Raw genomic sequence first — 25,394 nt, 5'->3', positions numbered from 1 at the left:
TCATATACCTGCATCCCATTTAAACCAGATCACAGACAATATAACTTCTTAACTGTATCACATGAGTTTCTTTATTAACTGCAAATATTTCTTGAATGTTGTGCACTGAGGGAGGAGGTTGAGGTAACAAAGTGAGTACTATATGCAATCATTACTTTAGGATGTGCTGAGGACACAAAGAAACCATTCTCAGAATCTTTCAATGGAGATTAAAGGTAATTAAAATGTTTATGACTTAGACAGTCTGAAGAACCAGTGAGACAGGTAGAATGGAAGGAATGCTTGGATTCCTGCTCGTGCCCCATCGTATCTGTAATTCAGCAGCTTCACTTGTCATGATCCAGTCTGTGAAATCTGCATTCCAGTTCACAGTCTGGTCCATGTTCCTTTTTCCAGGTTTCCCCAGTTTCTGTTGAGGCAGCTGATTCTTGTTTGGGCTGGCCTCATAAATAGCTTCAGGATTCAGCCTGTGGCTGCTGGATTGTCCTGCCCAAACCCTCTGTCTGTATCCCTTCACTTTGCCTCATCTCAGCTCAACACTACTGTGCCCATAGCAACGCCTTCATATGGCGGCTCTGTTCTTACTGAGTTTGCTATGTCATGGAGCGACCAGCATTATAACTGGGTAGGCAGCCAGCCTAGGAGAAGGACAACTCCAATTCCAAACCCGGGCAGGTGAGACTCACTAGCCTCGCCAGGCAGTCCGTCTAAGTGAAGGAAAACTCCAATACTCAACCTATAGCCTTGTGGTCACCGCAGTCATTGCAGCTCGTAGTGCCATTGTGGAACATCCTCAGGCCTAAAGTGTGTAGTCGGTTCATGCGCACCGATCCTCGCTTTAAACCTATTCAGTGCGGGCGGGAAGAGAAGTCCTACATGTGATGGTGAAGGGGTGATCTTCTTCTATCGATGTCTAGGGGTAAATGAATTGTCATAGAATAAAAAGTTCAGTTCAGTTCATGAGTGCTGAGGTAGTTATCCTTGTTAAGTTGTAATCATTGGGGAGAGAGAGAGAGAGAGAAAGAGATGTAACAGCTGCAGTCAGGCAAACCTTGAATTATTTATTCTTATTCCATCATCCAGCTATGACCTCTCCATCCTTCTGCTAGTCTGTTCTTCTGTGGTGGACTCGTCACTCTGGCATGAGTGGACACACACACAAGTCCCCACCGGCCCTGCTGTAACACTGTGAGTTTTACTGACCGATCTCCTGGTTCGGTCTCCAAAGCCCCCACCTTTCTGTGGGTTCCCAAAACACAGTCAGTGTCCACTGGCGTATCTGAAGGGTGTCTCTCCAGACCTGTCTTTCATCCCTACCAACGGGGACTCAGCTATCCATCAACTCTGAATGACCGTGTCCATTAAATCATGCCACTCCTACAGTCCACTGAGGAATGTTAACAAGTGAACTATTGTCCTTGCAGCGAAACAGTAAAAAATTCAAAAGGAGTCACAATACAGTTAATCAGCAATCTCCCTCTCTCTCTTCTCTGTCGCAGATGTTCCTGCCTGTTTTTCGTCTCTCTTTCTCATGGTCAGCATAGCAACAGTAATAGTTTGTGGTTCTCGGGGGGGGGGGGTTGGTTAACTCGCACCCCATTGTCCATCATCACTCATAACAAGAACATTGTCCATCATCACTCATAACAAGAATCAATATTTCAGGATGAGATCCTTCTTCAGGACTAGAAAGGAAGGGAGAAGATGTCAGAATGAAAGATGGGGGAGGACCAGCTAGTGATCAGTGGTCAGGTGGCTGGTGAAAGGAAGATTGCTGGAGAAAAAGGAATCTGGTAGGAAAAGAGAGAGGTTCATGAGATAAAGGGAAGAAGAAGGCACACCGGGGAGATGGTAGGCAGAGCGGCCAGAGTGGAGAATATAAGAAGAAAAAAAGGGGGAGGGAAAATATTGAAAGGAGAAATCAATATTTACAACAAGAGGGAAGGGGGAGGGGAAAATTACCAGATGGAGATACAAGAAGTGAAAGGTGACACCAACTGAATGTTTCAGGAACAGCTTCTTCTCCTCCACCATAGACAATAATCCCATGTACACTACCACACTTGATTTTCTTTTTTACTCTCTTTTGCACTACTTATTTATTTGCCTATAGATTTTTATTGTAATTTATCATTTTAAGTGATTATGTATTGCTGCCACAGAGCAACAAATTCTATGACATATTCCAGTGATATTAAAGCTGATTCTGATTCCACTCCGCAAGATGGAGCACCACCCAGATAAGGAGTGACCTGCAGAAGTTGATACAATTGAAATGCAAATAAAGAGCAGACAGTGTCTGTTCCAACCTGGAGGGTTGAAACTAGACTACTACATTGTATTGCATTGTCTATAGTCAGTACCGCTGCAGGTTAACTTGCCGTGAGAAATGGGAGGAACAGGTACAAAGGGCGGCGACTGATGGGATCCTGCAGTGAACAGCTGGCTTGGTAAACACAAGATACTCTGCAGATGCTGGGGTCAAAGCAACACGCACAACACCCTGTTCGTTTCCACGGATTCTGCCCGACTTGCAGAATTCCTCCAGCGTGTTGTGACAAGAGCCAGCTTCGTCGTATCTGCTTTCCGTTTCCCCGCCTCTCGATGTTCACCGTCCCACCACAGCGGGTTAACAATACGACATTTAAATGTCAGTCTTAGTTTCACAGAAGACATGTTGAACAGAAGTTCGTGGATCATCTCCGGCAGCGCGATTATTTGCCTGCTGTTGTGCAATTCCAGAGGTGGGTTCACGCCTTAAGCTAGTGAAGGGGTGGTGGGGGGGAGAGGAGGTGGTGGAGGGGCTACACGCTGACACCAACGCAGGAAGCTGAAATAAGTGCTTTTGATTCTGGCTTTGCTTTGGTTTCGAATTTAATCTCGATTACTTCGCGCAGCCTTTTTCTGTCCAGTTCTTTTAAACCAGTCTATATCTTGTGAAGAATAGTTTCTTTATTCCTTTCCCTGAGCCACGTTTGCCGTTGCAGATCGGTGGTGGTGGGGAGACTTTCTGTAAGCACCCTCGGTGCCTAACTGGGACAGTGAGACTGGGATCTCACGCGATTAAGCGAGAAAACCTTAACCGTTTTATGATCGAAATGTGTAAAAAACACACAAATCTCAAGAAACTTCTCTCTGGTTGTGGTATCTTTACACATTCATGCCCCCTGGCACCTGGAACTACCACCACACTGCTAGGGTCTTCTACAGTGAAGATTGATGCAAAATATTTATTGTTTGCCTGCTATTTCATTGCCCCCATTACTACCTCTCCCGCATCGTTTTTCAGCCGTCCAATTTCTACTCTTGCCTCTCTTTTACACGTTATGTATCTGAGGAATCTTTTGGTCTCCTCTTTAATATTACTTTCTGCTTACTTTCATATTTCACCTTTACCTTCTCAATGACTTTTTTACTTGCCTTCTGTTGGTATTTAAAAGCTTTCCAATCCTCTAAATTCCCACTAATCTTGGTCTATTAAATGCCCTCTCTTTGGTTATTACTCTCTGGGGGTCTTTATGCAACTTTCAACAGGGTCTTTTTACCCTTTTAGTTCCTTAGATTTATCCACAATGACTCAACACTTCCGACCCTGTCACCTCGTTCTAATATTTGAGACAACTTTTTTTTACCAACAGAGCAATGCCACCCCCTCTGCCTTCTTGACTATTCTTTTGATACAGTGTGTATCCTTGGACATTAAACACCCAGCTATAATCCTTCAGCCAGGATTCCGTGATGCCTACAACATCATACTTGTCAATCTGCACATGTGCTGCAAGTTCAGCTACTTTATACTGGATACTGCGTGCATTCAGATACAATATCTTCAGTTCCATGTTCACCCTTTTCATTTTTATACTGGATACTGTGTGCATTCAGATACAATATCTTCAGTTCCATGTTCACCCTTTTCATTTTTGTGGCACCATGCTCCACCTTTTTTGATTCCTAACTTTGTCTGAGCTTTTCGATTTTGTCTGCCCTTTATGTTGCAAGTCATCCTGTTGTCTGTAATTTTGCCCGATCAACAGCCTCGCCTCAGCACACATTCTCTCTGTTTGTAAACTGGTTACCTCATCTTCAGTTCTATTACCTGCCTTTCCTATGACAGTACTTGAAATATATACTGATCAGGACATAGTCACACCATGCTCAAACATTTGATTCCTAAATTTGCCTGAGGTCTTATCAACATTTGCCTCCACAACCTCTCTGCCAAGTGTTCTGGCACTCTGGTTCCCATTCTCCTGCAACTCTACTTGCCCAAATAATGAAGGCTGATACAGCAAATGCCTTCATCACCATCCTATCAAATTGTGCAGAATATTTGAATTATCTTTGGACATGGACTCCAAGATCTCTCTATTCCACCTTACTGGGGAACATGAACCAATCCTCAGAGGGATCAGAAATGGGGAAAGTGAGTACCTGGGTGTCAAGATCTCTGAGGAACTAACCTGGTACCAACATTTTGCTAAAAAGAAGGCAAGACAGCAGCTATATTTCATTAGGAGCATCAGCAGATTTGGTTTATCACCTAAAAGACCTGAAAATATCTGCAGATGAACCATTCTGTCATTGTCTGGTATGGGTTGGGGTGTTGGTCGCTACTGCATAGCATCAAAAGGAGTTACAGAGAGTTGTAAAATGAGTCAACTCCATCTTGGGCACAAGCCTCTGTATTATCTATTCAAGCAGCGGTGCCTCAGAAAGGTAGCGTCCATTATCAAGGTCCCCCATTACCCAGAATGTGCCTTCTTCTCATTGTTACTGACAGGAAGGTGGTTCAGATGCCTGAAGACGCACACTCAGCGATTCAGGAATACCTTCTTTCCCTCTGCCATCTGATTCTGAAATAGGCATTGAATCCAAGAACACAACTTCACTTTTTTTTAAAAATTATTTGTGAGCACCAGCTGCTTGTCTTTTGATCAGCTGCTCTGGACCGGTAAGTGAAAGGCCTGCTGCTGCGTCTGGGCGCGGAGACTACCTCCAGGTTTTTTCTGTTTTTGGATTTGGACTTTGGACTAAATATAGACTCGAATTTTTAGTCTTATGGATCTTATACTATGTTTTTTTTCGCCTGATCTTCTCGGGAATTTTAAGGGGGAGGGGGGTGGGATTTTAAGGTCGATGTGTCTGATCCATTTTGAGTTTTTTCTTCTGTGGGAGGAGGGATGGGGGACTTGGGGGTCAGTGCGCCTGATCCATTACGTTTCTTTTTTTGTGCAAGAGGAGGGATTCAGGAGTATGTATGTATGTATGTGTATATATATTATTCTGCCTTCAAGTTCTACTTTCTTCATTTTCGATCTTTTTTGATTTACAAAAGATAAGAATAGATACAAGTCAGAGGAGAAATTATCTCAAATACATATTTCAATCAAAGTACAAAGAAAGTAATATACACTGTCAAAATCATGTATAGTATAATACTGAGCTAATAGAAAAAGAACCACAGCTCTTATCATAGAAAAAAGACTCAAAATTTCTGTTATTGAGAAAGAAAAAAAAATCCACTAAACTAACTTAAAACAAAACTAAAATACAGGGGACTGGGCAGTCCATTTTGAGGATATAATTTTTTAAAATATATTTATTTATTAAATTTTAGAAAATTACAAAGAATAAATGTGATGATAAAAAGTGAGAAAAATAATATTGACCCTCCCCCCCTTAACCCTTATCTAAAGAAAAAAAAGAGAGAAAGATTGCCTGGATATCGGAGGATCCCCACATGCTCCATGGAGTTCAAAATAATTTTAATATTTATTTCTACTTTCCCCAATTACTTTATAATTTTATCTTCAAAGGACCTATGTATTTAATCCTATCTTTTGTAGGTATGGGAGCCAAATTTTCAAAAATATATCATATTCATTTCTTAGATTGTATGTAATTTTTTCAAGTTGTTTACAACTATGTATTTCATTATTCCAACAATCCATAGTTAAATATAAATCAGATTTCCAAGTAACTGCGATAACTTTTTTGGCACATCACCGGGCAGGAACTGTGCTAATGTGGAAGTTACAAAACATTAAACCAATCAGCCGAGAGGCAATCAGGAGTTGCAGGATTTTGGAGGGCTACAGGCAATGGTAGAGAAACAAAGCATTTTCAAAGGGCTCTGTGTCGTTCTTTGTCACAGAATTACAGCCACAGAACCACAGCCTCATTGCACCAGAGACCTCAGTTTGGTCCTGACCTCAGATGCTGAAATTTACACTTCAGTGGAAAACTGTGAAGTTATTTTCCTCCCACATCCTAAAGATGGGTAGGTTAAATAGCCACTGTCCATTGCCCCTAGAATGTAGTGAGTGGGAGAATCTCGGAGACACCGATGATGATATGAGAATAAAATATGGGATTAGCACAGGGTAACCGCAAATGGATGATTAATGGTCAGTGTAGATTTGATGGGCTGAATGGACTGTTCCCATGCTGTATCCCTCTGTACTAAGGCTGACATCTACCTAAGGAGTTTTCTGATTATGTGAGACTTGGAATAGTCATGAGGCACCACAACAGAAACAGGCCATTTGCCCTAACTACTTTGTGCCTGTCCCGTTTATTACCTAGTCAATAGACAATAGACAGTAAGTGCAGGAGTAGGCCATTCAGCCCTTCTAGCCAGCACCACCACTCACTGTGATCATGGCTGATCATACACAATCAGTACCCCATTCCTGCCCTCTCTCCATATCCCTTGACCCCGCTATCGATAAGAGCTCTATCTAACTCTCTCTTGAATGCATCCAGAGACTTGGCCTCCACTGCCTTCTGGGGCAGAGCATTCTACATATCCACCACTCTCCGGGTGAAAAAGTTTTTCCGTATCACTGTTCTAAAATGGCCTGCCCCTTATTCTTAAACTGTGGCCTCTAGTTCTGGACTCATCCATCAGCGGGAACATGCTTCCTGCCTCCAGTGTGTCCAATCCCTTAATAATCTTATCAGGTTGAAGACCCATCAACCTGCTCCCAGACCACAACCCGCCATACTTTTGTCATCCTTGTCCCTACCTGATGGCTGGTTCTTCGCTTGCGAAGGTCAGGATGGAAGAAGATCACCCCTTCAACATCACTGTAGGACTTCTCTTCCCGCCCGCACTGAATAGGTTTAAAGCGAGGATCGGTGCGCGTGAACCGACTACACACTTTAGGCCTGAGGATGTTCCACAATGGCACTACGAGCTGCAACGACTGCGGTGACCACAAGGCTATAGGTTGAGTATCGGAGTTTTCCTTCACTTAGACGGACTGCCTGGCGAGGCTAGTGAGTCTCATCTGCCCGGGTTTGGAATTGGAGTTTTCCTTCTCCTAGGCTGGCTGCCTACCCAGTTATAATGCTGGTCGCTCCATGACATAGCAAACTCAGTAAGAACAGAGCCGCCATATGAAGGCGTTGCTATGGGCACAGTAGTGTCGACGAGGCCATATGCGAGTGACCCCTGCATGGCAAGCCAAAGCAAACATCCTGCGGTGATCCCTACAGCTGGAAAGGAGAGACTGAGAGATGCTTCACCTTTCTTGGGACGTCCATCTCAGGACTCACCCGACCCTGTATCTAACCAGACTTCTCTAAAATATTATTAACATAGAAACATAGAAAACCTACAGCACAATACAGGCCCTTCGGTCCACAAAGTTGTGTTGAACACGTCCCTACCTTAGAAATTACTAGGCTTACCAATAACCCTCTATTTTTCTAAGCTCCATGTACCTATCCAAAAGTCTCTTCAAAGACCCTATCATACCTGCCTCCATAACCGTTGCTGGCAGCCCATTCCACGCACTCACCACTCTCTGAGTAAAAAAAACTTACCCTTGACATCTCCTCTGTACCTACTCCCCAGCACCTTAAACCTGTGTCCTCTTGTGGCAACCATTTCAGCCCTGGGAAAAAGCCTCTGACTATCCACACGATCAATGCCTCTCATCATCTTATACACCTCTATCAGGTCACCTCTCATCCTCCGTCGCTCCGAGGAGAAAAGGCCGAGTTCACTCAACCTATTCTCATAAGACATGCTCCCCAATCCAGGCAACATCCCTGTAGATCTCCTCTGCACCCTTTCGATGGTTTCCACATCCTTCCTGTAGTGAGGTGACCAGAACTGAGCACAGTACTCCAAGTGGGGTCTGACCAGGGTCCTATATAGCTGCAACATTACCTCTCAGCTCCTAAATTCAATTCCACGATTGATGAAGACCAATACACCATACACCTTCTTAACCACAGAGTCAACATGCACAGCTGCTTTGAGCATCCTTTGGACTTGGACCCCAAGATCCCTCTGATCCTCCACACTACCATGAGTCTTACCATTAATCCTCTATTTTGCCATCATATTTGACCTACCAAAATGAACCACTTCACACTTACCTGGTTTGAACTCCATCTGCCACTTCTCAGCCCAGTTTTGCATCCTGTCAATGTCCGGCTGTAACCTCTGACAACCCTCCACACTATCCACAACACCCCCAACCTTTGTGTCATCAGCAAACTTACTAATCCATCCGTCCACTTCCTCATCCAGGTCATTTATAAAAATCACAAAGAGTAAAGGTCCCAGAACAGATCCCTGAGGCATGCCACTGCTCACCGACCTCCATGCAGAATATGACCCGTCTACAATCACTCTTTGCCTTCTGTGGGCAAGCCCGTTCAGGATCCACAAAGCAATGCCCCTCGCATCCCATGCCTCCTTACTTACTTAATAAGTCTTGCACGGGGTACCTTATCAAATGCCTTACACACTACACACTACATACACACTACATCTACTGCTCTTCCTTCATCAATGTGTTTAGTCACATCCTCAAAAAATTCAATCAGGCTCGTAAGGGACAACCTGCCCTTGACAAAACCATGTTGACTATTCCTAAACATATTAAAATGTTCATAAATCCTGCCTCTCAAGATCTTCTCCATCAACTTACCAACCACTGAGGTAAGACTCACTGATCTATAATTACCTGGACTATCTCTACTCCCTTTCTTGAATAAGGGAACAACATCTGCAACCCTCCAATTCTCCGGAAACTCTCCCATCCACATTGATGATGCAAAGATCATCGCCAGAGGCTCAGCAATCTCCTCCCTTGCCTCCCACAGTAGCCTGGGGCACATATCCTCCGGTCCCGGCAACTTCTCCAACCTGATGCTTTCTAAAAGCTCCAGCACGTCCTCTTTCTTAATATCTACATGCTCAAGATTTTCAGTCCGCTGCATCTTCAGCTGAACCTGCATCCACCACTTCCACTGGCAGCTCAATCCTCACCCACATCTTCCTCCAAATGAAGTAGTTCTCAATCAGAATCCCCCTAAACATTTCATCCCTCACCGGAAACCTATGCTCTCTGGTTCTGCAAAGCCAGTTTGATGGCTTTGGACCTGCACTGAAGAATGATGTGCGGGGTTCAGGGTACTTTCCAGCTGGGAAGCTTCAGTTTGCCAGTGCCACAGTCAAAAATAACAACCAGTATGCGTGCTTGCAATTGAGGAAGACCTAATCTTTACAAAGTGTGTGCAGGAAACATAGGGGCCAGGGGCAGAAATCCAGGGTGACGTTTCCTTCTCCAGAGTTCAGGGCAGATGCATTGTCCCTCTTGCTGTTTTGTGTGAGTTGAATTAACGTAGGGAACCCTGAACGAGGGTATCTGTGTGGGCATCCTTTAAAAGTTTGATGCACCATCAATAACTCACACTGAGACGTAGGCGAGATATCGGCTTTTATTGACTGGAAGAAGGAACCAGGAGTGAGTGTCTATCATACAAGGTCTTGGAGACTGAGGCCGAGCTTCAGGCCGCAGGTCTCCTTTATACAGGGGCCTGTGGGAGGAGCCACAGGAGCAGTCAGCAGGGGCGTGTCCCGACAGGCACATAGTTCACCACAAAGTTCCTGGGAAACATTGTGTTAAGCTCTTTTGGCAAAGGGGGAAGTTTAATTGTAGCGATAAACAAAGATCCCTTCTGCTCCTGTTCCAACTGAATAAGTATTTGCACATTATCAGCAGTTTGAGGCAAGACCAACTGCAGGAAAAGGCTGTTATCTGACACTCAGAAAAGAACCAGAGAATGGGGGGGGAGAGAGAGAGCGAGACAGCGAGAGAATGAAAGGGAGGCCCAGTCAGTGAACTGCCAGCCATGCAGCAGATGCTGAAAATCCAATCAAGACGCACAAAATGCTGGGGGGAGCTCAGCAGGTCAGGCAACATCTATGGAAAAGAGCAACCAATCGACGTTTCAGCCTGAGACCGTTCTTCAGGACTGGAATGGAAGGAGAACGATGACGGAATAAAAATGTTGGTGGAGGGAAGGGAAGATGCGGTAACTGAAAGGTGATAGGTGAAGCCAGGTGGGGAGGAAAAGTAAAGAGCTGGAGAGGAAGGAATCTGATAGGAGAGGAGAGTGGACCAGAGGAGAAGGGGAAGAAGGAGGGTACACAAGGAAAGTGATAAGCAGATCAATAGACAAAGGTGCAGAAGTAGACCATTCAGCCCTTCGAGCCTGCACCGCCATTTTGAGATCATGGTTGATCATCTACTATCAATACCCGGTTCCTGCCTTGTCTCCATATCCCTTGATTCCCCTATCCATAAGATACCTATCTAGCTCTTTCTTGAAAGCATCCAGAGAATTGGCCTCCACTACCTTCTGAGGCAGTGCATTCCAGACCCCCACAACTCTCTGGGAGAAGAAGTTTTTCCTTAACTCTGTCCTAAATGACCTACCCCTTATTCTCAAACCATGCCCTCTGGTACTGGACTCTCCCAGCATCTGGAACATATTTCCTGCCTCTATCTTGTCCAATCCCTTAATAATCTTATATGTTTCAATCAGATCCCCTCTCAATCTCCTTAATTCCAGCGTGTACAAGCCCAGTCTCTCTAACCTCTCTGCGTAAGACAGTCCAGACTTCCCAGGAATTAACCCTGTGAATCTACACTGCACTTCCTCTATAGCCAGGATGTCCTTCCTTAACCCTGGAGACCAAAACTGTACACAATACCCCAGGTGTGGTCTCACCAGGGCCCTGTACAAATGCAAAAGGATTTCCGAGGTAAGATGCCAGAGTGAGGAAGAGGGAGTAGGAGGGAATTTTTTTTATTGGAAGGTGAAATCGATATTTATGCCATCAGGTTGGAAGCTACCTAGATGGAATATAAGGTGTTGCTCCTCCACTCTAAGGGTACCCTCATCATAGCACAAGGGGAGGCCATGGACTGGCCTATCCGAATATTCCCACAGCGGAGATGGGCTGTAGGACCTGTTTTTAATGCTGTGTAACTCTGCTACTCTCCAACATGCCATGCATGACGTATCAATCTCCTGGCAGAAATAGACTGTCCCTAAAGCATGAGCACAAAAGGTTAGATGGAAATATCAGAAGGATCTAATATTCAGGTAGCAGCTACAAAAGAGGATGTGATCAGATGGCGAACAATATGGTATACAGTTAGCTCCGAGCTATTTCCCTATATCGTTTTAGACAGTCAGTTAGAGATAATAGGGTATAGGTGTGGTTCCACAAAAGGATCAGTTTATTGTGATTGCTGGGGATCAAAAGTGAACTGTTGAACTCCACTTCCCTCCCCAGAGCTTGAATTTCTTGGGACAAATTTCTGTTCAGAGTGTCAACATTGAGGTCTGTTAGGGCAAAGCAGCTGTTAACAAAGTATGAAGTTTATGATACAGAAGCACAGCTGTTACTACTGACAACCGTGTTTCATTTCCATGTGCATCTGCAAAATTACAGGGCTGTGTTAACTGGCCTACACCAAAGCAGCTTCAGACATGTTCTGTGACACAATCAATAATTGCTATTTGTGTACCTAGACTCAACCGCACAACACTAATTTCAAGTGTCTTGGGTTTCTGTCCTCAGAAGCTTTTACCATCTGTTATTTTTTGTTCTGGGGAGTATAAAGATGATGTACTGTGAATTCAGGGAGACACTGCTGATTCTTCTACGGGTCCTCTCCTGAATGTCTACTGAGCTGAAGATTATCTTTTCTATCTACAGCTTGAGCTCCATGTATCTTCACAAACACAATATTCCCGGCTTGGGATGGCTTGAAGCAAGGTATCACAGTCTCCAGAACCAGTCTACACAAGAATGAGAAGAAACTTATTGTCTTCAGTGGGTGGTTAATTTTGAAAATCTTGAGGATTGTGGGGGTTGAGTCGCTAAGTGCATGCAAGACAGATATTAACAGATCAGAGTGGTGTTGGGTTGGTTAGTGCAGGAAAGTGAGCTGAGATAACTCACAACTCAATGCAGAACCTCTGCCTTCCTTTAGACACAGACACGCACTTGCAAATCAGAACACAAATAATGGCTCGGCAGGATGGACTTTATGCTAAATTGTTTTTCAAAGCCTTCAAAGAGTTGTTGTAGAGCCTTGCTTATCTGCAAACTTTTTCTGCATGAATTGGGTTGAAGAAACAAGTTTACCTCCTGCTGTGCATTAAGAAGCGTGGCATGAGTTACTTATGCCTGACTTTGTTGGGCGTTCATTACAACATTCAATTCCAGGGTTCATGTCTGATTGAGTTAACCTGATGCCAATTTCTTTACCAATTAGCATTGTTCATCCCAGAATTACAAGCAGGGAACAAAGTATGTGGGGGATGTTAAATTAGGTCTCGGTGTAAAAAGGGTCACTCACTCGAGCTGGGATAGACCCAGGTCACCGAGCGATGGAAATCATGGAGTCTTCTGCTGCAATCTTCAAATCATGTTTAAAGATGATCCCAGTAAACAGGGAGGTTGCACATGCTATGCCTCTGATGTAATAAGACAATATGGCATAGGAGCAGAATTCATCCCAAGTAGTTTGTTCTGCCATTCCATCTTGGCTTATTTATTACCCCTCTTAACCCCTCTCTTCTGCCTTCTCCCCATAACCTTGATGCCCTTACTAATTAAGAACCTATCAACCTCCACTTTAAATATACAAAATTACTCTGCATTTACAGCATTGAATTTCATAGATTCAACACCCCTTGGCTGGAGAAATTCCTGCTAATTTCTGTTCTGAAGGGACATCCTTCTATTTTGAGGCTGTGCCCCATGGTTCTAGACTCTGCCACTCTAGGAGGCATCCTCATCACTTCCACTCTATCCAGGCCTTTCAATAATTTCATTGAGATGCCCTCTAATTCTTCCGAACTCCAGCATGTGCAGGTCCAGAGCCATCGAACGCTTCCAATATGTTAACCCTTACAATCCTGGTGTCATTTTTATGAAGCTCTTCTTGGAGTAAATGTAAATTTGAAAATATATGGTGAGAGAGAGAAGCCTCAGGTTAATGGCAGGGATGGTACAGCAGAAAATAATCAAATACAACATTAATTAGGATTTAGTTCAATCTACCAAAAACAAGGAAGATTAGATTGATTAATTTAATTGATGATGAAGCATAGGGGGCAAAAATCAAGACAAGCCATAACCTCTTCCTCCTCCTCTATTATACTTCCAAATGTTGCATGGATGGACTTTTGAAAAGCATTCTACAATTTTACAAGACATCCCTGAATTGCCTTGTCAGCCAAGTTAAGGCCAATGGGATAGAAGAGAAAGTGGTAGCACAGTCACAGTCTGCAATAATGTACAGAAGACTGGCTGTGAGTTGATAGATATACAAGGAAAGCTGATAATAGTTGTTAGGTCAGACAGCACCTGAAAAGAGTCAAACAGACTTAAGGGTTCTTGTCAATGACCCTCATTAGAATTGGGTTCTGCAGTAGGATCATAGAACCAAAGAACATTACAGCACAGAAACAGGCCTTTTCACCCTACTTGGCTGTGCCGAACCATTTTTCTGCCTAGTCCCACCTGGCCCATATCCCTCCATACACTTCTCATCCATGTATCTGTCCTAGTTTTTCTCGAATGTTAAAAGTGAGCCCACATTTACCACTTCATCTGGCAGTTCATTCCACACTCCCACCGAAGCCCCCCCCCATGTTCCCTTTAAACTTTTCCCCCTTCACCCTTAACCCATGTCCTCTGTTTCTTTTTCCTCCCCTAGCCTCAGTTGAAAAAGCCTGCTTGCATTCACTCTATCTATACCCATCATAATTTTATACACCTCTATCAAATCTCCCCTCATTCTTCTACGCTCCAGGGAATAAAGTCCCAATCTATTCAACCTTTCTCAGTAACTAAGTTTCTCAGGTCCCGGCAACATCCTTGTAAACCTTCTCTGCAGTCTTTCAACCTTATTAATATCTTTCCTGTAATTAGGTGACCAAAACTGCACACAATATTCCAAATTCGGTCTCATCAATGTCTCGTACAACCTCACCATTACATTCCAACTTTTATACTCAATACTTTGGTTTATAAAGGCCAATGTACCAAAAGCTCTCTTTACTATCCTATCTACTTGTGATGCCACTTTTAGGGAATTATGTATCTGCATTGCTCCTGCAATTGGATACTGGACTTCTGAACAGTAAGGCCACAGTCAGTCCATATGGGCAGTAACGTCTCTCGTCCCATTACGCTGAGCACTGGTTATTCCCAAGGCTGTGTGCTCAGCCCACTGTTCTTCACATTGCTGACACATGACTGTGTCGTGGGATCCAGCTCAAACCGTGCCATCAAGTTTGTGGATGAAACAACAGTGGTTGGCCTTATCAAGAACGATGATGAGACAGAAGTTGGGTGGCTGGTGAATTGGTGTGAGAAGAACAACCTAAGCCTGAACATGGAGAAGGCAAGCAAATCACTGTGGACTTCAGGAAGGTGCACATGAACTATTACCGTCTGAGAATACATGGCTGTTCCATAGAGAGAGTTAAGTACCCCAAATTCCTGGGAGCTCACACCACAGATGACCTCACCTGGTCCCTTAATATCACCTCCCTGATTAAAAAGGCACAGTAGCACCTCCACTTCCTAAGAAGATTGAGGCAGCAAGGCTCCCACCCCCCACTTTAATTGCATTTTACAGGAGCACCATTGACAGCATCACAATAAGTTACATTTCCAGCTGGTAATGGGAGCAGCCAAGCATAAGATCGAAGTCCCTACAAAAGATGGTGAGAACAGCTGAGAGGATCATGGGTATCTCCCTACCATCTATCAGGGATGTTTATCAGGAGCACTGCGTATGCAAGGTCCTTCATACTATTAAGAGTCCCATCCATCCATGCAGCATTCCCTTTGACTTTCTACCATCAGGTAGGAGGCCATGATGCATAAAAACAAGAATGGTCAGGATGAGAAACAATTCCTTCCCATGGGCCATTAGGCTTCTGAACTCCCTGTTGCATCATATTCGAAGTGTCACTGGCTAATCTGTTCTGTATTAATAAGATTTAAGATTAAGGTACTTCAGTCTGTTCTTTATGTGTGATTCATTTGTAGATCTTCTCTTTACCTTAATAAGTTATCATGTGCTATGTGTGTTATGTGTACTACAGTGCTTTACAGCCTGGTTCAAAGATACATTGTCTCATTCTAATATACATTATATTGTTATATACATTATATACATGTATATAGTTAAATGACAATAAACTTGATTTCATCGCTTCCATTTATCCCTTAGGTTTGCGACATGCTGTGGAAATGTGGACACCAACACACTGGGACTAATGAATCTAATGCTTTGTCTTTCTGTTTCAGTTCTGACAGAGTCCGATGGGAATCCAGCTGCTCGTCGAGTGGTGAATGGGGCACTGGGACAGTCAGTCACTTTACCAGGAAATGTGCCAGGAGAAAACATTTCAATCATTACTTGGGATTACGTATATCCATCTAATCGAAAAATGGTTCTGTTATGTTTGAAATATAAAAACAGTACAACAGAGTGTATCAGAGAGAGGATGAAATTAAATCCAAAGGACTACAGCTTGGAAATATGGAACCTAACAGACAGTGAAGAAGTCTGTATGAAATAAATGCAAGGACAGATACAGATCTCCATCTAGAAGTGACGGAACTGCGAGTTTATGGTAATATCATTTTAATTATTTATTCTGATCTAACAGTTTTAAAGTAATTAAGGATGAAAGGGGAGATGTTTGTGGTCTGAGCCAAAGCCTGTGGAGAAGGAATTTCGAAACTCTGCTCAGATGCAGCACTTGTTTGTTAAGGAACCGGTCTGAAGCCCTGTCTGTTTAAATACTGATATCAGGGACGTGGATAACTGTTTCAGGGAGAGGGTCCCAAGTCATCTGATTTAGTGTAGATGAGCTCTTGAAGCGAGGGTTCCCAACCATTTTCATGCCATGGACAAAATCCACAAAGCAAGAAGTTTGTGGATCTCAATTTAGAAACCCATGTCTTAAAGTGAATTCTTGCTGCTATCTGTGTGCTCATCCTTTTGTCCCAGAAACCACATTGCTCAGGCAGTGGTGTGAGGGGACATCAGCAGCATTAACATCTCCTTACTACTTGGAAGGAGAATTACACAGCACAGAAGAGGTGTGCAAGTCAAACACAGCAGAAACTTGTACTGGTCCCTGGCCCCACCACCTTATTTTCAGCATGGACGTCCAGTCCCTATATACCTCCATCCCCCACCAGGAAGGTCTCAAAGCTCCTTGCTTCTTTTTGTATTACAGACCTAACCAGTTCCCCTCTACAACCACTCTCCTCCATTGAGCAGACTTTGCCTCCAACTTTCACCCTGCCTTCAAATTTACCTGGTCCATTTCCGACACCTCCCTCCCCTTTCTTGATCTTTTTGTCTCCATCTCGGGAGACGGTTTATCTACTGATATCTACTGTAAGTGCATCTGCTCTCAGGATGAGGCTTTTCATTCCAGGATTAAGGAGATGTCTTCCTTTTTTAAACATGCTGGTTCCTCCACCATCAACTCTGCTCTCAAACGCATCTCTCCCATTTCACGCACATCTGCTCTCACCCCATCCACCTGCCACCCCACTCGGATAGGGTTCTCCTTGTCCTCACCTACCACCCCAACAGCCTCTGGGTCCAACATATAATTCTCCGTAACTTCTGCCACCACCAACGGGATCCCACTACCAAGCACATCTTTCCCCTCCCCCTCCCACTTTCTGCTGTCCACAGGGATCTATGTGACTCCCTTGTCCATTCACTTACCCCCCCTCCCCATCCCTTCCCACCGATCTCCCTCCTGGCACATATCCTTGTAAGCAGAACAAGTGCTACACCTGCACGTTCACTTCCTCCCTCACCACTATTCAGGGCCCCAGACAGTCCTTCCAGGTGAGGCGACACCTCACCTGTGAATCGGCTGGTGTCGTATACTGCGTCCGGTGCTCCCGGTGTGGCCCTCTATATATTGGTGAGACCTGATGCAGACTGGGAAACCATTTCACTGATCACCTACGCTCGGGCTGCCAGAAAAAGCAGGATCTCCCAGTGGCCACACATTTTAATTCCACGTCCCATTCCTATTCTAATATGTCTTTCCATGGCCTCCTCTACTGTCAAGATGAAGCCACACTCAGGTTGGAGGAACAACACCTTACATTCGATCTGGGTAGCCTCCAACCTGATGGCATGAACATTGATTTCTCTAATTTCCATTAATGCCCCTCCTCCGCTTCTCACCCCATGCCTTATTTATTTATCTATTTATTTATTTATCTAGTTATTTATCTATCTATTTATCTATTTATTTATTTATTTATCCATTTATCTGTTTGTTTGTTTGTTTGTTTGTTTGTTTATTTATTTATTTATTCCCCCACTCCTTTTTCTCTCTCTCTGCCCCTCTCACAATCACTCCTTGCCTGTTCTCCATCTCCCTCTGGTGCTCCCCTCCCCCTTTCTTTCTCCCTTGGCCTCCCGTCCCAGGATCCTTTCCCTTCTCCAGCTCTGTATCCCTTTGCCAATCACCTTTCCAGTTCTTAGCTTCACCTCTCCCCCTCCGGTCTTCTCCTATGAGTTTGGATTTCCCCCTCCCCCTCCTACTTTCAAATCTCTTATTATCATTACTTTCAGTTAGTCCTGACGAAGGGTCTCAGCCTGAAATGTTGACTGTGATTCTTCCTATAGATGCTGCCTGGCCTGCTGCGTTCCACCAGCATTTTGTGTGTGTTACTAGTCTTTTGTGCTTGCTTTTTGGGAATCCAGTTGGAATATGAATAACATTATATTCTGAACCCAACTCCTCCAGAAACGACTTGAACTCGCGGTGATTTAAACCTTTGGCTCTTATGAAGTTAACTGCTCGTGTTATGGTGCTCATTATATGTTCCATTTTCAAGGCTTTGCCACACAACGATTCCTGGTGTATGATGCAGTCATAAGCTGTCAGCTCACCTGCGCCGTTTTCCTTCCGCATCTTCTCCCGGATCCTGCCCACCAATCCACTCTTTTGACCGCACATCGCGGCTTCTGTTTCTTGTCCAGATGCTTATATTTGTCGTGGTGTTTCGTTTCATAGTGTCGTCTTACGTTATATTCTTTAATTACAGCCACACCGTCTCCGCACACAAGACAAACAGGTTTGCCCTTTATATCTGCGAACATATACTCTGCCTCCCACCTGCCTTGAAAACCCCTGTTTTCAAAGTCCACCTTTCGTTCAGCCATTTTTGGGGTGAGGGATCGCTGAAAGTTGACCACACGTGACTAGCCCCATAAGGATGCTGATGAGAGAGTAAGGCAAGCGCGAGCAATGCACTGGCAGTGCATTGTGGGATTTGTAGTATTAGTGTGCATGCAATATACTGGCGGGCCAGCTCTAATAGAGAAAAAATATTCATTAATGATATTCAGGAAATAAACCAGGGAAACCGAATAAACACTAAAAACCCTGAAAACCTGGTACCTGAATAAACTCAGCATTAGCCATATCATACGCCATAGGCGCTTCGATTACTGGGGCCAGCTTTAATAGTAATTAGACATTATCTCGCGGGCCAAAGATAATTCCACCGCGGTCCGGATTTGGCCTGCGGGCCTTGCATTTGACATATATGTAATAGACAGTGATAAAGGTTTCTATGTAATTAATGCAAGGGTGGATGGGGCTCTCCATGAAGAAGTGATGAAACTGGAAGTTCATGGTAATATGCTTCAAAATTTAATATAAATTCTGACCTAACTTTTTTTAAGCAGACAAAGATAAAAGTGGAGATGTTTGTGGTCTGAGCTGAAACCTGTGGGACACACAAGTCAGAGGAATACTGAAACTCTGCTCAGAAGCAGCACTTGTTTGTTAAGGAACTGGTTGGAAGCACTGTCTGTTTAAATACTGATGGCAGAAAAATGGATGGGTCCTTTTATGGAGGGAACCCTAAGAACCTGACTTAGTGTAGATAATCTCTTACGGCAGGGATTCTCAAACTTTTTTTTTATGCTATGGACAAATCCGCGAAAGAGAGGTCCAAATTTCTAGCACCACGTGTGTATTCATTCTTTTTTCCCAGAATCTAGGTTTGCTAGAGCTGTTGGGAGGGTTTAAACTAGTTTGGCAGGGAGGTGGGAATCAGAATGTGAGTGCAGAGATTAAGGTAGAAGGACAAGGGCATGATGCTGTGTGTTCTGAGTTGGTGAGGAAGGACAGGCAGGGGACAAAACATAAAGGTAGCCAGTTAGAGGGGTTGAAATGTGTCTATTTCAACGCTAGGAGCATTAGGAATAAAAGGGATGAACTTAGACATGGATCAGTACGTGGAACTATAATGTTGTGACCGCTTCTGAACCTTGGCTGAACAAAGGACAGGATTGGCTGATGCAGGTACCGGGGTTTAGGTGTTTTAAAAGGAGTGGGATGGGAGGTAGAAAAGGCGGCGGGGGGTGGGGGAAGTAACATTACTGGTCAGGGATAGTATCACGGCTACAGAAAAGGAGGACGCTGCAGAAAGAGTGTCCACTGAGACGGTGTGGGTGGAAGTCAGAAATAGGAAGGGATCAACCACTGTGCTGGGAGTAGTCTATAGGCCCCCAAATAGCCCTCCGGACACCAAGGAACAGATAAGTAGGCAGATTTTAGAAAGGTGCAGAAAATACAGGGTAGTAGTTATGAGTGATTTCAACTTCCCTCGTATTGACTGGCACCTCCCGACTGCAAGGGGGGTAGAGGGGGCTGAATTTGTCTGGTGTTTTTAAGAAGGATTCCTGACACAGTATGTGGACTGGCCGATGAGATGAGAGGCTATACTGGATCTAGTTCTGGGTAATGAACCTGGTCAGGCGGCAGATCTGTTGGTGGGGGAACAGGGCCGGATGTGATACACCCCAAGTTGCTGTCGGAAGTGAGACTAGAGATTGCTGGAGCAGTAGCTATAATCTTTGAATCCTCTTTAGCTGCAGGGGAGGTGCCAGAGGACTGGAGAATGACAAATGTGGTTCCCTTGTTTAAAAAAGGTAATAGGGAGAATCCTGGGAACTATAAGCAGGTGAGTCTTACGTCAGTGGTCTGCAAACTATTGGAAAGGACTCTTAAGGATAGGATCTACGAGCATTTGGAGAAGTACAGTCTACTCGAGGATAGTCAGCATGGCTTTGTGAAGGGAAGGTCGTGCCTCACAAGCCTAAGTGAGTTTTTGGAAGAGGTAACAAAAGAAATTGATGAGGGCAGGGCGGTAGATGAGGTCTACATGGATTTTATCAAGGCATTTGACAAGGTCCCCCATGACAGGATTCAGAGTTGAACAGAAAAGTGGCAGATGGAGTTCAATCTGGATAAGTGAGAGGTGATGCATTTAGGAAGGACAAACCAGAAGGCTGAGTACAGGATTAATGGTCAGTTACTTAAGGGTGTGGATGAACAGAGTGACCTTCGGGTTCAAATCCATACATCCTTCAAGATCACTGCACAGGTTGATAGGATAGTTAAGAAAGCCTATGGGATGCTAGGCTTCATTAATAGGGGGATTGATTTCAAGAGTAGAGAGGTCATGTTGTAACCCTGCAAATTTCTGGTGAGACCACAATTAGAGTATTGTGTTCAGTTCTGGTCACCTCATTATAGGAAGGATGTGGAAGCTATGGAGAGGATGCAGAAGAGATTTACCAGGATGTTGCCTGGATTGGAAAACAAGTCTTATGAGGCAAGGTTAGCAGAGCTGGGACTTTTCTCTTTGGAGCATAGAAGGATGAGAGGGAACTTGATAGAAGTCTACAAGATTATGAGAGGCATAGATAGGGTGGATAGCCAATACCTGTTTCCCAGGGCACGAATAGCATACACCAGAGGGCATATGTATAAAGTTAAGGGAGGGAGGTTTAGCGGAGACATCAGGGTAAGTTTTTGCATGGAGAATTGTGGGTGCCTGGAATGACTTGCCAGGAATGGTGGTGGAGGCTGAAACATTAGGGGTATTTAAGAGCCACTTGGACAGGCACATGGATGAAAGAAAAATAGAAGATTATGGGGCAGTGTAGGTTCCTATTTTTAAGGAATATATGGGTCGGTACAACATCGAGGCTGAAGGGCCTGAACTGTGCTGTAGTATTCTAGTGTCTAGTGTCTAATCCACAATGTTCACTGGTGGTAGGTGGGGGAGGAGCTATGTCAGCAGCATTAACCTCTCCTTCTGGAAACAGAATTGAACAGTGCAGAAGAGATGTGAAAGTGAAGGACAGGAGACAAAGGTGCTGGTCTATTCAGCTTGCTTGCTGACAATCCAGGTAGAACATAGACAACACATGTAAGGAATGTTCCTGGCATTCACAAAGCTGTTTACACAAGTTCTGTTTTGGTGTTCTTGTCTAAAACTTGGCATATATAATCACAGGAATTCCAACCAAATTCTGGCAGTCTGGTTCTTGGGATGGACGAGATTTGAGTAGACCTGCATTCTTTTGAGCTTAGAAGAATGTGATGTAATTTCACTGAATTTATGAAACAAATCTCTTACTGTTGTGGATACATAGGGCTATCTGCTATCTTTCCAGCGTAATAATGCTCGATTCAGAGTAAATGTTAGGTTATTTAGGATGGAAATGGTAAGCTTGAGGTTGATGAATATTTGATATGTTCTACTCTAGAAGACAGAGGAGCCTTAATTATTTAGGTCATTCAATATTAAAGTAGATATATGTTTTGTATATTACAAGAATTTAGGATATTGTAAAAGTGTGACTGATGAAGAGTAGAGCAGGCTTCTCCCAGCCCTGTATCAAAAGAGCTCATGAGAGGCTCTTGGCTATTACCTACTTGTTGACAAACCATTTTCTTTATTTGTGTTTTTCTTATAAATAGAAAGTGTGTCAAAACCTGTAATAAATACAGCCCAATTCATCTCAGATGAAGTATGTAACATCAGTTTGCACTGTTTACTGGAGCGTGGCTCGGAGCCAGTTTACACTTGGTGGACAGGACGTGATGAGGTCATGACCGATGAGATACATGTACTGACTGATGGAGGGAGAAGTCTGGAATTGTCCTTAAGGCTGAATGATAACAACACAGTGTACAACTGCACAGTGAGGAACCCTGTCAGTGAGGCATCTTCAAGTGTGGATGTAGGAAGGCTCTGTCTAGTCACAGAAGGTGGGTCCATTACCTTTACAAACCCCACAATTTTTTCTTAAAAATTAACCATTATTTATTCCTTTTCTCTTCTAATCTCAATATACTTACAATAGATCAGATCAGGTCTGAGACAGATCTATGATTTTTAGGAACATGCATTCTGAGCAGAATGCTCCAGACGTATCCTTGGTGCCCTATTCGTTCTGGCCCCTCTATGGGTCCGTCAGAGCTTGACTGCAAAAAGTGAGAATCACTCAAGTCCAACACCACTGAAACCACTCTGAAACTGAGATTCATGTTTGAGCTCATCTCTCCTTCACCTGCCTGTGCATGTCTTAATAAACAGACTCACAAATTCTCTGAGGTATAATTGAGACAATAAATAATCTAAAAGGACGGTAGTGGTGAGAGTGGCCAATATGCCAGCAAACCTTAACATAGTAAAGGACCTTCTTTCCTCCCACATTGTCATCTAGTTTTCATTCATCCGTGTGTCTATCTAAGAATCTTATTTGTGTCTCTAATGTATGTACCTGTACCATCACCCCAGACAATGCATTCCATGCACGATCCACTTTCTGTGTAAAAAAAACATATCTCTGATATCTGCACTCTAGTATGATCCAATCACAATAAAATTATGCCCTTTTATATTAGCCATTTCGGATTAGCCGTCCACTCTTTTTGTCTGGGAAAAGGTGTTGGCTACCCACGTTTATCCACCTTAATATATTGTTGTTATTTTTCCATTAGCAGAAGTTTTCATGGCTTTCAGCCACAGATAAAAGGCAAAAGGCACAAGCAATAGAAGGGAACATATTTTTTAAATGGAGTGGTTAAAGGTTAGTGAAAACAGAGTTAATTCTGCTCCTATGTCATATGATCTTATGGTCTTACTGACTTTCTGCTTTTAAACTAGTGGCTTTATTTTTCTCTGGGCTCAATCCTGGGTTGAAATAAAATATTTTTAATTAACCTACAGACTCTATCTAATATTTAAACCATCAGATTCAGCAATTTAGTTTTGATTGCCTTGAACATGGCAGAAAAAAATTATCTGAACTACTAATCATGGGGAAATTTTATAATTTAGATCTCTTTAGAAATGTAGAATTCTGGTCCAAATGAGTTTGTGCTGCTCATTACACCCATGGAAGGAATTACCGTACTCACACAACCACCTTGCAATTTGGGAGGAAACCAAGGCACCAGGAGGAAACTCACATAGGCATGGGGAGAACATGCAAACATTTCACAAACAGCAGTAGGAAATAAACCTGGGTCACTGCCTCTTTAATAATCTTACACTGGCACTTTGGTATCATGCTGTCCCATAAACTCAGTAAATGAGGACAAGTAAGAAATATTGTCAAAAATAAAGTCAGCGATAGAGGTCATTTGAATGCTGAATGAGTGTGGTGAATTTGTGAAATTCATTGCCACAGATGGTAATGGAAGCCAAGCCGTTGGGTATTTTTAGAGTAGAGGTTGATAGGTCCTTGATTTGTAAGGGCTTCAAAGGTTACAAGAGAATGCAGGAGAATGGAGTTGAGAGGGAAAATTTTATAAACACCATGATGAATGGTGCAGCATATCAATGGGCTGAATGGCTTCATTCAGCTCCTCTGTCATTTAGTCTAATCCTTGGTCGGAATCAATTGAGATGCTTGGCGTTATACGCCGCCACCCATATTTTCTTCAACTGTACCACTTTTTTTCTCTTTCAGGAAGAATTCCATTGGTGATTAACTTGGTTTAATGATTTTTTTAATGTACCAGGATGATGAGGGAAGAATTGGCTAGATAATTCTTATTCTGAAAGGTTCATTCTGAGGACAGGTTCAAGATGTAGAATGTTCAGATCTGCTGTTTGTTCATTTTAAGTGTTTTTGTCTTCTCCCTGCAGAACTTTACAGTGCAGAAGGAAGCCATTTTACTGCATGATTCTAATAGTATTATCAGGTGATCCAATTCTCCCCTTTCCTTCCTCAGTAATGAATAACTTCTTTAAATGGTAGGTTATTTCTGTTTTGTTCTTCAAAGCTCTGATTGAATTTTGCATTAATCACTCATACAGATAATGTGCTACAGATCACAGCCACCTCTATCAATCTCATCTGCTAGCCCCTCCCTATTTTTACCCTTTCTTCCTGTAACCCCGGATCTAGTTATGGGAACAGCATCCCTCATTTTACCCTGCATAAACCAGTTGTGATCTTATAAATCACTTTCAGCTCTCACCTCACCAATCTGATGTATTTCCTATTTTAAGCCAAGTTTAATTTAACTTCACTGTGTAGTAACACGTAGACAAAATCACAATTCATGTCTATCCCTTTTCAGGTCAGAAGGCTTTGAGGCCATTACACATTCATTTAATTGCTACCATTGCTCTGATAGCTTTCATCACAGTTATCCTCTTCGTGATGTATTGGAAGAGAGAACCAAAGTGCAATGAAGGCCGGTACTCTTGAATATTACGTCACACAGTGTAGTCCCTGATAATATCCCATCACAATATTTGGTCTCATGCTTGTCTTTGTTAATGGTATCTCTGGCTTTTTTTCCAATCAGGTATGGTCTCACTGCCTCTTGGCAATCATTAGTGGAGTGAGACTATACCACCTCCTGAGCAGGAATTCAAATCAAGTTCTTGAACTGAAGAGAAAGCTGCCTACATTCCAATATGTGTGCTGTGTGCATCATGAAACTCAGTGACTATAAAATACAGTGTTTTGTAAAGTTTGTGACCCTTGTACCAGCCCCTTTTGTGCCATGCCACACAGTATCCCAAGGAGGCAATGTGGTGTTCAACACACGCACACACACAAACTCACTCCCTGGGATATTCCTTCACTTCAGAACGTTGAGCACCATTTGTCAGCTTATGACTGCAGAAGGAAGCTTTTGCAATGCTTGTTGGCTCTTCTTATGAACAACTTAAGGGA

General features: G+C 43.4%; 1 protein-coding gene and 1 pseudogene across 1 annotated transcript in view; one reads left to right on the top strand and one right to left on the bottom strand.

Moving 5' to 3' along the window:
- LOC132394542 (SLAM family member 5-like) overlaps positions 1 to 25,394 on the bottom strand; it is a 143,247-nt gene that overhangs the window by 22,226 nt on the left and 95,627 nt on the right. The gene's annotated exons all lie outside the window — the stretch shown is intronic.
- Positions 15,018 to 24,390, top strand: LOC132393859 (SLAM family member 5-like; annotated as a pseudogene).

The sequence above is a fragment of the Hypanus sabinus genome, chromosome 5 (assembly GCF_030144855.1).
Source record: "Hypanus sabinus isolate sHypSab1 chromosome 5, sHypSab1.hap1, whole genome shotgun sequence".
NCBI lineage: Eukaryota > Metazoa > Chordata > Chondrichthyes > Myliobatiformes > Dasyatidae > Hypanus > Hypanus sabinus.
This window is presented reverse-complemented; position numbering and strand designations above follow the sequence as displayed.